General features: G+C 35.8%; 1 protein-coding gene and 1 non-coding gene across 2 annotated transcripts in view; one reads left to right on the top strand and one right to left on the bottom strand.

Moving 5' to 3' along the window:
* The window catches only part of GBE1 (1,4-alpha-glucan branching enzyme 1), a 290669-nt gene that overhangs the window by 110392 nt on the left and 163285 nt on the right, over window positions 1-16992 (top strand). The gene's annotated exons all lie outside the window — the stretch shown is intronic.
* Window positions 527-599, bottom strand: TRNAW-CCA. The gene has a single exon. It is a non-coding gene; the product is annotated as a tRNA-Trp (tRNA).

Genomic DNA, 16992 nt, shown 5'->3' with positions numbered 1-16992 from the left:
GTTAGTATCTAAACATTTGCTTAAGATTGATCTCATAAGCACTTTATCCTTCGGGCTTCCCTGGTGGCTCAAATTGTAAAGAATCTGCCCACAATGTAGGAGACCCAGGTTTGATCGCTGGGTTGGGAAGATCTCCTGGAGAAGGGAATCGCAACCCCCTACAATATTCTTGCATGGAGAATTCCATGGATAGATGAGCCTGGCAGGCTACAGTCCATGAGGTCATAAAGACTTAGACACAACTGAGTGACTAACACACACACACACACACACACACACACACTTTATCCTTTACCTCTGGAATATTTTCTTGTGTCTTTTGTCTATTTCCTTCTCTCCACATTTTTTGTTCACTGTTTCAGGAAATTCTAGTATTTGGATATTGAATCACCTAGATTTTCTTATCTTTTTGTCAAGTCTCCTGTCATTTTTACTTTCTGTTCTGCTTTGAAAAAGTATCTTCCAACTGCATTATTACTATTATTATTATTATTTAGGTCACAGCATGAGGCTTGTGGGATCTTAGTTCCCCAGCCAGGGATCAAACCTGGGCTCTCAGCATTGGAAGCTTGGAGCCCTAACCACTGGACCACCAGGGAATTCCCCCAACTGCATTATTTTAGTAATTACATTACAAGCATTTCTAATAATGTGCTTGTTTTCTCTACTTTTACATAGATTCTGTCATTGTTAAATGTTCAGAGATACTTTTATCTTTTTTGAACAGTTATAGATGTTTTCTTTTATTTTTCCCCCAATTTCCTTCTTTTCCCCCTACCCCCTCACTGTTTCTTTCAAATTTTCTTTTTCTATGTTTTTTTAGCCTCTTATCTTTGTGTTGCAGACTGCCTTAAAATGCCTAGTTATAGAACTGTGTTTTAGAATGAGTACTTAGGAAAAGACAATTGAAAATTCTGTTCCTGGTAAGCTTTGTTCCTGGTGATCTTCACTGCTGGGTAGCCAGAAAGTGAGACAGCCTTTATATTGATGGCAAGGAGTGAAGATTTTACTTGGAGGTCATGTATTTTTTCCAGAGATGAATTTTCCAGGCTCTTATAAGTGGTGGGTGGAAGGGATATTGATGGAAGAATGGAAACAGTGACAGACTTTATTTTTTGGGCTCCAAAATCACTGCAGATGGTGACTGCAACCATGAAATTAAAAGACGCTTGCTCCTTGGAAGAAAAGTTATAACAAACCTAGGTAGTATATTAAAAAGCAGAGACATTACTTTGCCAACAAAGTCCATCTAGTCAAAGCTATGGTTTTTCCAGTAGTCACGTATAGATGTGAGAGTTGGACTATGAAGAAAGCTGAGTGCCAAAGAATTGATGCTTTTGAACTGTGGTGTTGGAGAAGACTCTTGAGTGTCCCTTGGACTACAAGGAGATCCAACCAGTCCATCCTAAAGGAAATCAGCCTTGAATATTCATTGCAAGGACTGATGTTGAAGCTGAAACTCCAATACTTTAGCCACCTGATGTGAAGAACTAACACATTCAAAAAGACCCTTATGCTGGGAAATTGAAGGCAGGAGGAGAAGGGGATGACAGAGGATGAAATGGTTGGATGGCATCACCGACTCAATGGACATGAGTTTGAGTAAGCTCTGGGAGTTCATGATGGACAGGGAAGCCTGGCGTGCTGCGTCCATGGGGTCACAAAGAGCTGGACACAACTGAGTGACTGAGCTGAACTGAATTGAACTGGCATCCATACATAAGGGACAGAGAAAGTGGATAAGGGTCCCAACTTTCAGTAGGACACTGAATCCCCCTATTTTCACCCATCTGATTCACCTCTGCCATCTGCTGTGCTGTTGTCTCTGGAATTGAAGCCTGCCTTTGTTGTTCAGTTGATAAGTTGCGTCTGACTCTTTGCCACCCCATGGACTGTGGCATGCTGGGATTTGTCCTTCACTATCTCCCAGAGTTTGCGCCCACTCATGCTCATTGATTTAGTGATGCCATTCAATCATCTCATGCTCTGTCGTCCCCTTCTCCTCATGCCCTCAATCTTTCCCAGCATCAGGGTCTTTTCCAGTGAATTGGTATTTTTCAGAGTGAACCTCTTATCTCCCATTTGAGGGGTGAGAGGTGGCATTTTGGAGGGATACACATTTTTTTTGTACGGTAAGGGAGAGGCTATGTTTAAGAGCCTACAGTCCCTCTGTTTAACATTGAATCTTACCTCTCCCATAGGACCAGAAGCCTCCACGTGACAAGTCCTAGGGCTCCTGTGAAGCAGCTTGACTAGCTGTCTTCAGGTTCTTCCTCTGTAATACCAGATTTTAATTTTTTCATGTCTGCTTAGTTTCTTACCTCTCCACTTACTTTCTAAGTTCCAAAAATTTGTTGAGATTTCTGTTCTCTTATTGTCTCCTTTTCTGTCTTCCTCTGTTAATTTTACTTTTTATATTGTTTGCTATTATTTATTTTAGCAGAAGTTTGCAAAGTTTGTTGTTAATCCAGACTTCTCAAACACCCTTATCTGAATGAAAGAAGAAAAAAGTACATTTCCTGAATAGAAAGAATGTTTTGTAATTCTGGGGCCTCAATTGAATATTTCATTCTTATCATATGCCATGATTATAAAATTTTGGGGAGACTGATTATTTCTTGCTTGTGATGCCTTTACATGTTATTTTATATGATGAAGATTTTCTTCTCCATGACCCACAAAAATCCTTTACTCACTTTGTTACCTGATTTAACTTAATCAACCTTTAAGACCCTGAAACATCTAATTTTGGGAGAAAGTGTAGTTAGAATTAGATGCACTTTCTCTTACCACAGAACTTATATTTCTTTGTGTTTGCGAAATACAACTTGAATGTTAATGAACCTAAACAACATACTAGGAAATGGTCTTCCTCCATAGGTGAGAATAAAGGCTTTTTAATTGATTTGTTTTTCTTTTCTTTTTTTTAAAGTTCCTCAGAATGTTGATAGGAAACACAAAATAAATGTGTAAGTTTCCAAAGCAGTCTTTTAATCAATATTTAGCATAACTCTGTTTGCCTGGAGGATGGGCGAGGTAAAAAGTGGGGGTGTTTCCCTCTGTTTTGAGCTTGCTCTACATTAATTTATCAAATTTTGTTCTTTTTATTTCTTAACATCTCAAATTGCACATATTTAGCTTTTTTATTTCTGCACTTAACGCATTGCACTGTCTTCCCTGGATGTGTGTGAAGAAATAAAAGACAAAATGCCCGCATATTGAATTTATTGTCCTCTTGGACAAAGCTCACCATAAACAAATGAGTCGCTTGAGCATTTTGTGACTGTTAAAGGAGTAGAGGAAGAACTTTATTTTTTTTTAAAGAAGTTTATGACAGAGAAGTAAGAATAAGTAAATAGAATATGTGTCTTTTACTTTTTAAAAAACTTGTTAGTTCCCTTCATTTTTGGCTAAATATTAATGGGGCTGAGAAGGGACCTAAGGGATTAGAGATAGATTTTTAGGAGGCTGGAAAGATGGATAATTAAATTTACATGCTGAATAGTTAGGGAATGATTATGGGAAGAGATGCATTCTAAGCTTGGTCTTGAAAGAGTTAATGGATTAGATTAATGACTATGAATAAGTTGTTAGGGGTCAATTAGAGAATAAAAGAATATAAAATTAAGCAAGATTGTATAGGAATTAACCAATTCTACATGGGAGACAGTAGTAAGTTTGACTTGTATTAATTTACAAAGATGTAAGATATGTAAGGAAACTAAATGAAATAGTGAATCTATTTTAGGAAATTTTATTCTCAAAGCATGCAGGGCAATACAGTTGCAGAATTTTGACAGAGATTCTTTTTTGCTTTTTCTTAAATCCTGCATTTCTTACTTTAAAAAAAAAAACAACAAAACTCAATGATTTTTAATAATGAACAGTTTATTCTTTAACTTGTGGTGTTTTTTGACCCTTAATGATCTCACTTTTCCCCTCACAATTGTTTATACTCTCTCTTCTGGAGCATATAAAAATGCTGAAGTAATCTCATTAGTAATTAACAAAAATTAGTCACTGTTTGTGAACCCTGAATATTCTCTCTTCTTCTTTTATGTCATAAAGATTCCTAGAAAGAACTTTACTGTCATGTACAACTGCTCTTTCTATATCCTCAGTTCCACTTTGTTGTTTTCTGTCCTTTCCTACTCTGTTTTATTAATATAAAATAAAACAGTACAAATAGCCAGATGATGATGATTTAAATGTAAGACCTATGAATGAAGCATATAAATTTCATTTACCATTATGAATCATTTGAACTGCATATTCCCATTAGTATTTCATATAGATTTACAGATGAATTCTACTGTGTCATGGCCTGTGATAGAATCTCTATCTTTTGTAGTTCCTCAGTGATCATTTCTAGTTATGTCATGTATAAAATACATTCTTTTGCTATGTACCACCTGCCAACTCACACTTGTCATAAATCATTGTTTTTTCAGCTTACTTGTTAACACTTTCTTTTTGTACGGAACATCCTGTAGAGATTCTTTTAGTGATGACTTGAGATCTTATGTATTTGTCTATGATTAAAGTTTGTTATTTTCATCCAGTTTTGTCTTATATCCAGTGTTGCTGATAAAATGCTAATAATTTGATTTTTATTCCTTTGTGTGTAATCAGCCTTTTCTCCTGTCAGCCATTTGGATTTCCTCTTTATCCTTTATGTTCTAAAAATTTCACTATTGTCTCTGCTGATACAAGATTTCATTTGTTACTCGTTTCTTGAAATGGTCTTTTCCTCATAAATGATCTTTTCCTTTGTTTCCTCTTTCCCCCTTCACTTTCATATTATATCTATAGTCATCATTCTAAAATTTGAAATCTGTTCATATTATCCTTCTGTTTAAAAGCCTTTATGATAAACTCTCTTCACTCTTGATTTGGTTGTAGCCAGGGTTTTCAAGACTTCCCTAGTAGCTCAGATGTTTTGAACACTTCCCTAGTAGCTCCTGCAATGCAGGAGACCCAGGTTCAATCCCTGGGTCAGGAAGATCCCTTGGAGATAGCAACCCACTCCAGTATTCTTTCCTGGGAAATCCCATGGATAGAGGAGGCTGGTGCTGCAAGTACATGGGGCCACAAAGAGCTGGACAGGGTTTTCAAACTGTGTGATAAGAAGCTGATCAGGTCAGTTTTCAGATTCCCCAGCACTCACATGAAATAAAGAGATTCCTTTTCTGTTTTATAGTTGGGCTCCCATGTATGATTATATATAAATAATGATTTCTCTATTTTCTGGAATTGAATAACAATGGCCTCTAGGATGTATTCCATACTTCTTAGCCTTCCATACAAAGCCTTCCTTGCTCTGGACTTTGGGTTCCTCTCCAAATTTGTCTTATCCTTGTCTCGGTCTGTTTGGACTGTCATAATAAAGTACCATAGCCTAGGTGCCTTATAAACAACAGAAAAGTATTTCTCCAAGTTCTAGAGACTGAAAGTATGAGATAAAGGTGCCAACCTTGTAGAATTCTAGTGAGGGCTCTTTTCTGGGTTACAGTCTGCCAGCTTCTCATTGGTAATGTCTTTTCACATGGTGGAGAGCAGAGAGAGGAAGCAAACTCTCTAGTGATGCTAATAAGGGTATTAATTCCACTCCTGAGAGCTCCACCCTCTTGACCTCATTTAATGCTAATTACTTTCCAAAGGACCCACCTCCTCATACCATCACACTGTGGGGTTGGGTTTCAACATATAAAACTGGAGGAGGACAAAACATTCAGTCCACAATAGTAAAGTACGCTGTCTATACTGAATTACTTTCTGTTGCTTAAACGCTGTCTTGGTTGTGTCTCAGCAAATGCAAAGAGAGCATCCCTTTTACATGGAATGGCTTTCCCCTATTTTAGTAACCTGATAACCTCCTCCCACCCAAATCTTTGATATAGAGTTTATATACAATTTATTTTTGGTTAAGTTTTTCATAATCCTAAGCTCCACTTTCTACTTACCAAATATTCCTTCTTCCACAAGCCTCTCAGAGCCTGTTTCCACCATACTCACTGTGGTGATACATACTTCCAGACTGTGATCTTTTTGAGGACAAGTTCAACATCTTGGTCATCATTGTTTCTCTGGAGCCTAATAATAACTGCTTTATTGATGCTATCAATAAATGTTTATTGATTGCATGGTTGAAAAGCTTAGGGATCATTATATAAGTACTTTTGCCACTGTTGGAAATATTTTTGCATATACATTTTATACAGAAAGTAAAGAAATTTATAAAGTGTGTTTTAGTTAACTATTGCATTTTCTTTGATTTTAGGCATCTCAGCCTATAGAATTGCTTATTTATAGGAGAAATCCTATTGGTAATAGGGCTAAAACAAACAAAATAACCAAAATAAGCAAATAGTGGTCTGGAAATCAGTTTGTTTTAATGAGTCATTAGCATTTTCTGTGTTACTTTTCAAGCAAAGATTCCTGTGAGTCACTGTTTAAAGAGCTTAATATTAGAGAAAACTTTGCCTTTCTCCTAAAGATTTGAAATGCTTATTTTTATCTCATGGTTCCCCCCTTTCTCTTGTCTGTCAAAGACTTAAAATTAAGTGACTTGTACACTTGCAATAATCATCCAGCTCCAGAGTCCTACATCATTATCTTGTCTCCTTGCCCTCCAGCCCTTCTCTCCTTCTGACCATTTCCATTGTAATTGCTGATTTTTTCTTCTCATTTTATTTTTAAATATATTTTAAAAATTGTACTTTTTTTTTTTTAACTAAGAAGGATATAAATTAAATATATGTAAATCTGTGAATAAGGGCAGGGATTTATTTCAAATCAGGATCCAAATTTGTTTTAATATATCTTTAAATCACATATGCATAAATGAACAATGCCTAATTCTTTTCCCTTATAGTTCAGAACCAGTTAGTTAGAAGGTTACAGAATGGATTTAGTATGTGATATGCCAGAGGTCAGAATGTTTAGGTAATTAGGTGAGTACAATGAAGAGAGAAAAGTCCAACTGTATGATGATGTCACTCTTACCCCAAATAACTAAACAGATATTATTTCTTTCTAGATAAAGCACATATCAGCTCTGTTTTAGACATTTTCCTCATGGAAAACTTTCTCTAACTTTGAAGACTATTTACTTTTGACACAATGAAATAGAAATCTGGGATGCACTGTTGCTATTTTATCTATTTTACTTAAGGCACAATAAATTACGGTGGAAAGAAAAAAAAATAGTTCAATTGCCTCTTTTACATATATAGGTAAAAACTTATTATAGCTTGAGTATGTTAAGCCTGATTTCCGAGTTTTCCACAGTAGGGCTCAGGATCACAAGCCATGTGGATGATGTAGTTTTGTTTTCCCTCTTCATTTTCAGCTAAAGCCTTGCAGAGAAGAGGAGGCTGTTGGTGAGATATCAGTGGCAGTATAGGGATTGCCTTCCAAAGTCATTATGAATTAAGAGCTAATGGGTAGCCTTCTTTGATAGCTCGTTTATAATTGAGTGCAGATAGATGAAAATCAAACACAAAGGGAACTCAATTTTATCATTAATTTTGACTTTGTTTAACGGATGATTTCTGATCACCACAGCAGCCTTCCTAATTTGTCTGTGTATGATGAAGAAACTAATCATACACAGCTCAGAGAACAAATAACATACATTTTCCCAAAAAGGTCACCTTCAGAGATAAGCACAAGGAAAAAAGAAAACCACAAACTTGTTGATTTCTCCCTTTTCTCCTGTGTTTTTCCTCTGTTTTCTTTCTTTTAAAAATGCAGTACATAAAATAATTATATTATAATTTAAATATGCAGTGATTGATTATCTAGAATTTATAGCCTAAACTAGCATATAAATATAGTCTGGCTTGTTCCTAGTAGGGCTTCCCCAGTGGCTCAGATGGTAAAGAATCTGCCTGCAATGTGGGAGATCCGGGTTCCATCCCTGGGTCGGGAAGACCCCCTGGAGAAGGGCAAGGCAACCCACTCCAGTATTCTTGCCTGGAGAATCCCATGAACAGAGGAGCCTGGTGGGGTACAGTCTATAGGGTCGCAAAGAGTCAGACATGACTGAGCAAGTAATACTTTCACTTTGTTCCTAATAAAAGGCTTCCTTTCTTTCTTTTGTTTATCAGATGACCCTTATTATGTGTCAGTTACTCGTTTAACATTTTGCATATTAATTTATTTAGCCCTCGTAACAGCCCATCATCCCCGTTTTCTCAGAGGAGGAACTGAAGCTCAGTGAGATACCAGTGTGCTCAAGGTCGCGTGGCTCCCTGAGAGCAGGCAGAGCTGGGATTCAAGCCCAGGAAGCCTGGCTCTAGAGACTGTGTTCTTAACCTTGTGTTATGTTGCTATAATATATTAGTTTAATTACAATTCCTGTGACTTCTTGATACCTATGTTTAAAAATATCACCAAGCATAGCCTTTGGCTAAAATGATAAACCTTTGTGAATCCTAATGTGTTTTTAGAATACATATTTTCTTATGAGCAAGTGGCTATGACAGTAATACATTTAGGAGCACACAGAAAACAATTCAACATTGTTAGGAATATTCAATAGAACATATGCTATACATTATATATATATATATATATAAAATTAACACTAGTGCATTTATACACACATGCATACACATATTTTATTTATATGTATATATATATTTCAATTGAAGTATTTTATGAAATCATAACTACTAGTAGATGACATCATGAGGGAGGGAGGATCCTCACGGGAAGCTGTGCACAGATTGACAGTTTAATTTCATGGTATTGTTAGTCATTATATATATACGTATGTATGTTTGTATGTGTATGTATATGTTGTTAGATTTATAGGTACGTAAGCCAGAATGTTGCAAGGCAAGGTGGATTTTCTTTTTACATCTAGACAGGACCGTGTGCCTACTGTGGGAATACATCCATGTTTTACCTCTCTGGCCAGACCTGTCAGTTTGGGAGCTGATGAAGGAAGGGGCAGGGTTTGTAAAGTGAGGTTCTACTGGCTAGGTGAGACCAGACATTGTAGCTGGAAGGACATCAGTGTTATTATAGAGTTAGAGAAGTAACAGACGAAAGTATCCACAAGAAATGCTGAGGACAGAGGATGAAAGAAATCCCATTGTTTATAAAGCTGGTGTTGCTAGACTGAGGATGGATGGAGAAATCAGGAACGAATGTGGTTAAGAAAACAAAATGAGTGTAAAGTGAGCCTGGTGAGGTTGGGGCTGGGGCTCCACCATGCTATTCCTTATACGTGGATTATAATGTGTTTTGCTGGCCTCGGACCACACTTGGTTGACTTTACATGTTTGTTACATGAAGGTTGTTTCTTTCTCTGTCATCTTATTAGGTAAAAGATTGTATGGTTGACTTTGTCAAGGGCCAAAATAACAGTGTCTTAATAAATATAGATGATTGCTTCTCCTTGAAGTAAAAGTCTAGGTAAGTTGGTGCTCTGTGGATAGGCTACTTCTCCATGTGTATGTCCAGACCAGGTTCCCTACATCTCATTGGTCTTCTGTCTCCCAAGTGTGTTATCTGTGCAATTAACAACACTTCAGAGATAAGTAAAAGGAAAACAAACAAACAAACAAACTTGTTGATTTCTTCCTTTTCTCCTGTGTTTTTCCTTTTCTCTCCTTCTTTTTCTCCTCCCATCTCTCTGTGTTTTCTGCAGAAAGAGGAAAGCAAGATCAAGGCCTTCTCTTTTAAGGACATGAACACATTTTTTCTGTATACATCCTTTTGGCCAGATCTTTGTTACACCGGCTATCCTAACTGCAAAGAATGTTGGAAAATGTGGTTCAGGGCCATTTGTTAGGCTAAAATTCAGCAGGTTCTGTCTTATTTAAATGAAAAATAGAGGGTTGATTTTGAAATACAATTAGCATTTAACTGTTATAACCAGTTAAAAGAAACCCTTTAAGGAAATAGAAGAACGAACCTTATGCTAGAAACTTTCATTTTTTAATATTTCATAGATCAACTGTAAGTAATGTATCCTTACTTTATTTGTTATGCTATAGAAACACACTGTTTTAAAACTTTTATGAGTTTATTCATTATAACTTAGAAAAAAGTGTGGTGTTCTTAAAAAAGAAAATACAGAGGGTATAGCTGATAATAATATACACTCAGGATATAGCTAGTAGTATTAATATTGTGCAGTCCTAACGGTATGCTTCAGATCATTGCTAACACCAACATTAAACAAATAAAATGAAAGTAAAATCCTAAAGCAATCTGGAATTTATTAGATATTATGTGAGGCTTAAAATTTTGCAACTTTTTGAAGGATGTCCAAATTATCATGAAATGCCAGTCCTACTTTTAATGCTATTTTTAGTTTGAAAACAATTTCTGCATAAAATAAGACTAGGATTTTAATGAACACACTGCAGTTAAATATAGCAGTGTGGGATTTAAAAGCATACTGAGAAGAACCTGCAACTGACAGCAACTAGGTTCTAACCTGGTTTTTTTGAATAGCATAATTGAGAATGTAAACCGACTGCTTCTATAACAGAATTCATAGGATAGTTGAAATACCTACATTTAAGTTAGGGTTCAAGAAGAATCATTTCCCTTTCCTTCTTAACAAAGCTAAATAGGTATTGACTCTAATCATTTATTTTTTGTATTGGTATTGAGCGTTTTTGAGTATTCCTACTTAAATCTTCACACTTAAAAAAAAAATAAGTTCTGCAGGAACATCAGATAAGAAGGAAATGGTGTGAGCCAGCATTTATGGGTAAAGTTGTAATCATAATGAAAGTGATTTTCAAGATATTTTACACAATATTAGAAGAACTTTAGGAAGAAGACTGCTTTTTAGAACCAGCAAGTTGGTCAAACATTTTTAAGCACAACCATTAGTAAATGGAATCTTATTAAAATAATTAAGTTCTCAAATCCATCTTTTCTAAAAGATATTTTAGGGTGAAATCATTAACTTTGGGAAGGACAGAAGCACCTTAAAATGTTTCAGTTATATCCTTGAGAGTATTTTAAACAAAAATATTTTTGGTGATTTTTGTATCCTGATGGAGACCCATCAGCTTGCTAGCCTTGACTTCTTAGTTCCTTCACCTCCTCTGCTCTACAGATCTTGCCCTTCTCCCAACTCAGTTTCCCTAAGTTGCATGATACCAAAGGCTCAGCAGGTAAAAAATCTGCCTGTCAATGCAGGAAACACAGGTTCCATCTCTGGATTGGAAGATCCCACGGAGAAAGAAAATGGCAACCTGCTCTGATATTCTTGCCTGGAAAATCCCATGGATAGAGGAGCCTGGCTGGTTACAGTCCACGAGGTTGCAAAGAATCTGACTGAGCATGCAGCTATCCACTGAGGTGATCATGCTGTCAATTTTTCCTTTATCCTTAAAGTGAAAGTGAAAGTCGCTCAGTCGTGTCCTGCACTGTGCGACCCTATGGACAGCAGCCCACCAGACTCCTCTGTCCATGGGATTCTCTAGGCAAGAATGACGGAGTGGGTTGCCATTTCCTTCTCCAGGGACGTCCTAAACCCTCCATAAAACCCTGTGTAGTCGTATCTTGAGGCATCTCAAACTTCCTTTAGTCGCTAAGTCGTGTCCCATGGACAGCAGCCTGCCTGACCTCTGTCCTCCACTATCTCCTGGAGTTTTCTAATTCATATCCATGAAATTTGTGATGTTATCAAACCATCTCATCATCTCAAACTTGCAGCTCATTTCAGAAACATCTGCCAGCTTTGTTAAAAGACACACCCTGCGGGATCTGATCCAGTAGGTGTGGGATGAGCTTGAAATTTTGAAGTTTTAGAAGTTCTCAGGTGATGCCAAAGTTGCCGATTCAGGGACTGTGCTTTGAGAACAGTTCAAAGGGATCTGTAATTGATTGGCACATACCATTAGTTGATAATGCTTTAAAAAGCAGAATTGTGTCCTCAAGTCTTAAATCTTTTTCTTTTCTTTCGTTTTGCTTTTTTTTGTTGTTGTTGTTGTTTTAATTTGTAGATCTTGAGGGGATCCCTTGGAAGAACATGTTGGTTTTATTTTGAATAGTTGAATATAGCTGTTTTAATTCTAACAAGTAAAAATATGGGCCAGGTGCAATAAACAGGTACTTGCTTAAGATTTTATATTTTATTTTGTTGAGCAAGAAAATAAGCTCAGGCCAAGAAAACTGTCTATTGAATACCTTTTGTCTTTTTCTCACTACCCAATGTGTGCCATCTTACTTCCTCACATCAAATAATCCTAATCAGTAAAACTTATACCATCATGAATTGCAGAGTTCCCTAAAGTCATGGAGACCTTTCTTAGCACTTCTATCTCAATATAAGATTAGGATATATGGATTTAGGTTGTCACTTTATATAAAGTCAGTTCTAAGAGTCCTGCTACAGCAATTTTTTTAGATGCAAGGCACTGGAGATGAAGTTGGAATAACCATGTCAGTGGTGACTAATTTTAGAGTTCATCTACTAACTTGTTATCTGGGTGTCATGAAAAATTATTTTGTATAGTGAGTTGGGAAAAAAAGACTTTGAAATGTGTAAGTGTATTATATGCCATTTATGGCTTTGAGCAAGTTAATAGCTGAGTCTTTTGACTATCTCCCAGTTTTTATTAAAAATAAATTCTAATAGATTTCAAAAAATTGCAAAGAAAGAGTACTCAAGTAGATTTCAACTTTCTAATTTTTCATATTCACAACAAATAATAAATTTAGTGATTTCTTTTATTCTCTCATGGTCTATATTTTGTTATTTAAGTTTTTTTTCTCTCAAAATATACCTGATAGTACAAATCGTCTCCTTTGCATGTACTGCCCAATAACATTATTCAATGCAGTACCGTGTCTCACCTCAATATCTAATATGTGCTCGATACCATGTGACACTACTCCTGTGCAACTGCCCATTAGATGCCTTTGACATTATGATGGTTTCAATGCTTCCTACATCTCTGAGGATACATATCTCCATGTTCTCTTGAGTGGTGGTAATAACATAATAGATACCAACATGGGCTCCAACTGCGCTGCCTGTGTTCACTTGCAGTTTCCAACACCTGCTAACAGTGTGACCTTTGGCTAATCATTCTCTTATCCCAGTAGCTCCTAAACTGGGAATAATAATCATATTTGTCCCCTTGAATTGATGGGAGGGTAAAAACCCTCATAACAATGCCTGGTAAGTTAGTTAATACCCTGTAAGCTCAACTATTTTCTTTTCCATGCATGCGTGTAGAAGCCATGATTTTTAGCCTTTAGTTCTCACATCTTTGTAGACTTTGTAAGCACAGATTAAATATTTTATAAACTGGCCTAATAAGGCAGTCAGTATCTGATAAGTCTGTAAATCAGCATTATCTCCCTCCCTACAAAATGCTCTGTTTCCTGAGATTCAGCTGGTGTGTTTATGGAATTATTCCACCAGTGTCTAACCAGAGTGTTTATAGAAACTGTATACTTTGCCTAACACTTATTTATGTAAAGAATTTCTTGTGCTTTTGAGCATTCATTTTCTTAACTCAAAGTTTACATTTTAAGAATCTTGGAACTATGTATAAAATCTCTGTACAACTTTAAAAGAAATTTTAATGAAATGTTATGGGAGAGATCAAGGAGATTGTAAAACAAAATGAAACTACCACAGTGAAGATGGATAGAGAATCCTTAATGAAGAAAGGAACTATTGGAAATAAGAAAAGCTAGTTGTTTTGAGACTAATCAAATACAAGTACTGGTTGTGAATAATCAATAAGATCTAATCAATGTGAAAAACACATATCATAGGAAATGTATTAAACTGTGAGCCCTGGAGTGAACTTAGATACTGTTGTCATACTGTGTGTGTGTGAGTCGTTCAGTCTTGTCTGACTCTTTGCGACTCCGTGGGGTGTAGCCCACCAGGATCCTTCATCCTTCCAGGTAAGAATCCTGGTGTGGGTTGCCATTTCCTTCTCCAGGGGTTCTCATACTCTATACGTGTTTTTGTCCATCCGATAACCAAGAAAGTCTGTCATATTTTGGTGAAGACAACTTCCATAGTCTTTTCAAGTGACCTCTAATAAGTCACAAGAACAGATTTGGCTGTTTCTGCTTGTAACTCCTGATTCTTGTCAACCATATATTGACTTGCCACATACTCTAGTTATTTTGTGTTTCATGTAATTGCTCAATTACAGTACACTGAAATTTGCCTAAAACATTTTAATTTATAGTAATTTATCAGCAGCATACAGATAAAACAACTTTCTTAGGCTAATGGGTAATAGGAATATATTCTAAAAGAGAGATGCCTTTGCAAAAAGATGGATAACTCTAATACATTTGTAACCTTATTAAAGGGTAAGTCACACACATAAATTGTATACTACCAAGCAAATACTGTTTTTCTTAGATCAAGTGTTTTATATTGTTTATAAATGATCTTTACTAATTTATGAAGAGAGGGCTTCTACTGACTAGACTTACTTGAAGGATAATAATTTAAATTAGACTAAACATTGAAAGTAACAGATATTTTTTTAAAAAGGACACTTGTAGTTTAGACTTAGTAAACAATTCTGTTTTACTGGCCTAATTAGTTTAAAATAGGATTTTTTTTCCCCTAGAAGAATAAATGTTGAAATCAATATAGCTTAATTTTTACCTAGCATTTCAACAGTGCCTATGTTCTTGCAGGCTTGGGATATGAGGGAAGGTAGTCCTATATATAATTATTAAATAAATTCATGTATATTGACTCAGATATCATATGTAGTTTTTAAGTTGCTTAATTTTAACAGAAAAAAATTTCTGAACATATTGCAAAAAAGTACATATATCTTCCAGCCATATGTGTGAACCTCAAAATCTGACAAGATCTGAGTGTACAATTCACAGTTAAAAAAATAGTTTTATGTATTTATTTGGCTGTGCTGAGTCTTAGTTGTAGGATCTTCCATCTTTGTGTGGCATGCGGGATCTTTTAGTCCTGGCATATGGGATTGAGTTTCCTGACCAGATATTGAACCCAGGCCCCCTGCATTGGGAGTGTGGAGCCTTAGCCCCACTGCAGAAACCCTAGCCACCAGGAAGTCCCTGCAAGTGGCATTTAATACGAAGAATAAAGGCTCATATTCTCATTTGTAAACCAGTGTAGCCTTCCAGCTTATTTACCACTCTCAAAGGATCTGCCATTCTCTGGTTTCCTGTAAACTTAAGGTTCTTTTACTTTTGTCCTTCACTTTAAGTTGAGAAATTTAGCTGAATCTACCTCTGTAGGATTTCTTGAATATTCTTCTTTTCATTGGTAGTTCTGGCCAATACTGTCTTTTGTCTAAATTACTCCTGTGGCATTTCCACCACAAAAGACAGTAATTTTCAAAGATAACTTTGTATCACCATCACAGAGGACTAGGGCTCTGTGCTTTTAAATAGCTCGTGATGATTTGGTGGGTGACAGGTTTGGAATTACTGGCCTCATAGAAATAACACTGGGCCAGGGGTCAGGCTCTTCGGGTCATAGTATAACCATTAATAATCAGTTTACTGATTTTATATCTTGGTTCCTCAGGTTATTTGTTCAATACATTTCTATTTTACATGTCACAAATAATGACTTTGTGAAGATACTTTTAAAAGATGAAAATAATCTAATTATGTAAATCATTATTTTTATCTTATACTTGACACCTTTTTTTTAAAATCTGTTAACCCAATCCTAAACTCCGACTTTCTTCATTAATTGAATAATTTTTGTTGTTATAAACGTTCTTCTGGTCAGTGTGCTAGTTTTTTATTTGGAGATTTGTGTGATCCTCTAGAATCAGGTTTTGTTCTTTCACTGAATTTGTTTCTTTCCACTTTTGGATTCTCCTTATTCCATTCACTTCCTTGAATGGCCCATTTTCTGTATTCTGCTTTTACGAATCCATTCCTTTCTTCGGAATGGCTTAGAAGTTCCTTCCTTATTGAAATAACATTATGATTAAATATCAGTTTTCATACAGCCTCAGAACTTACATATACTTATTTTTTTGGTATTATGTTATCCTGTTCTGTTTCTGTCTATATTTGTCCATATGTATACGTATGTACCTATACACAACATGTGCTCTTCATGATGAGCATCCTCAAATTTGCAAACAAGAAGGAATTTTCTAGCTCATCCTTGTCCAACGTGCTTGTTTCAGTTAGGAAAGCTGAATTTTAAGGAAGTTATAGTTTTTTCCCAAGATCATGCCTTTCTTCAAGTTAGCAAAGTCTGAGCTTACAAAATACCAGCTCATTAATCCTCATCGCAAAATAAATGATCTGCACTTGCTTAAGGTATGAATAGGAAAACATTTAGTAGTTTTTTTTTTTTTTTTTGTGGTAGTATTTTTTTATGACTCTGACGTCTTCCAGAGATAATATTGATAATATTGTCCAGAGATCACATTGTCCTTTAATGAGTTTAAGTTATTAGAGCATTTCAGTTTGAACTTAAAAATATTATTGAGTGTTCATCATATTAAAGGTACTATTTTAAGCATTTTATTTGCTGAATAGCTTGTTCTGTTTTAACCCTTGCTTAACAGTCAGTCCTATGATGTATGTTTTTTGCTGACTCGCTAAGTCCTGTCCAACTTGCCCTCCAGGCTTCTTGGTCCATAGGATTTCCCAGGCAAGAATACTGGAGTGGGTTGCCATTTATGAGGTATAGATACTACCATTATTCCCAGTTTTAGCTGAAGAAAGTGGATGTTGACTAGATTAAGTATCTTGTTTGATCTCATAAGTGACTGAAACAATAATAAAACTCAGATGCTTATCTTCTATTTTATCCTCTGTGATATACTGACTTATGTAGAAGTTGGGAGAACTGTAGTTAATCAACTCACTCAAACTTGATTTTAAATGTGTGGAAACATGGTGATTTGGCCACATGCTGATCAAGAGAAACAAACCATCTTATTTTTAACTGTAATTACATAGAAAGTGGATAAGATAAATACATATGGTAAATAGCATCTTGAATAAATAGGTGCCCTG

Source organism: Cervus elaphus, chromosome 31, assembly GCF_910594005.1.
Source record: "Cervus elaphus chromosome 31, mCerEla1.1, whole genome shotgun sequence".
NCBI lineage: Eukaryota > Metazoa > Chordata > Mammalia > Artiodactyla > Cervidae > Cervus > Cervus elaphus.
This window is presented reverse-complemented; position numbering and strand designations above follow the sequence as displayed.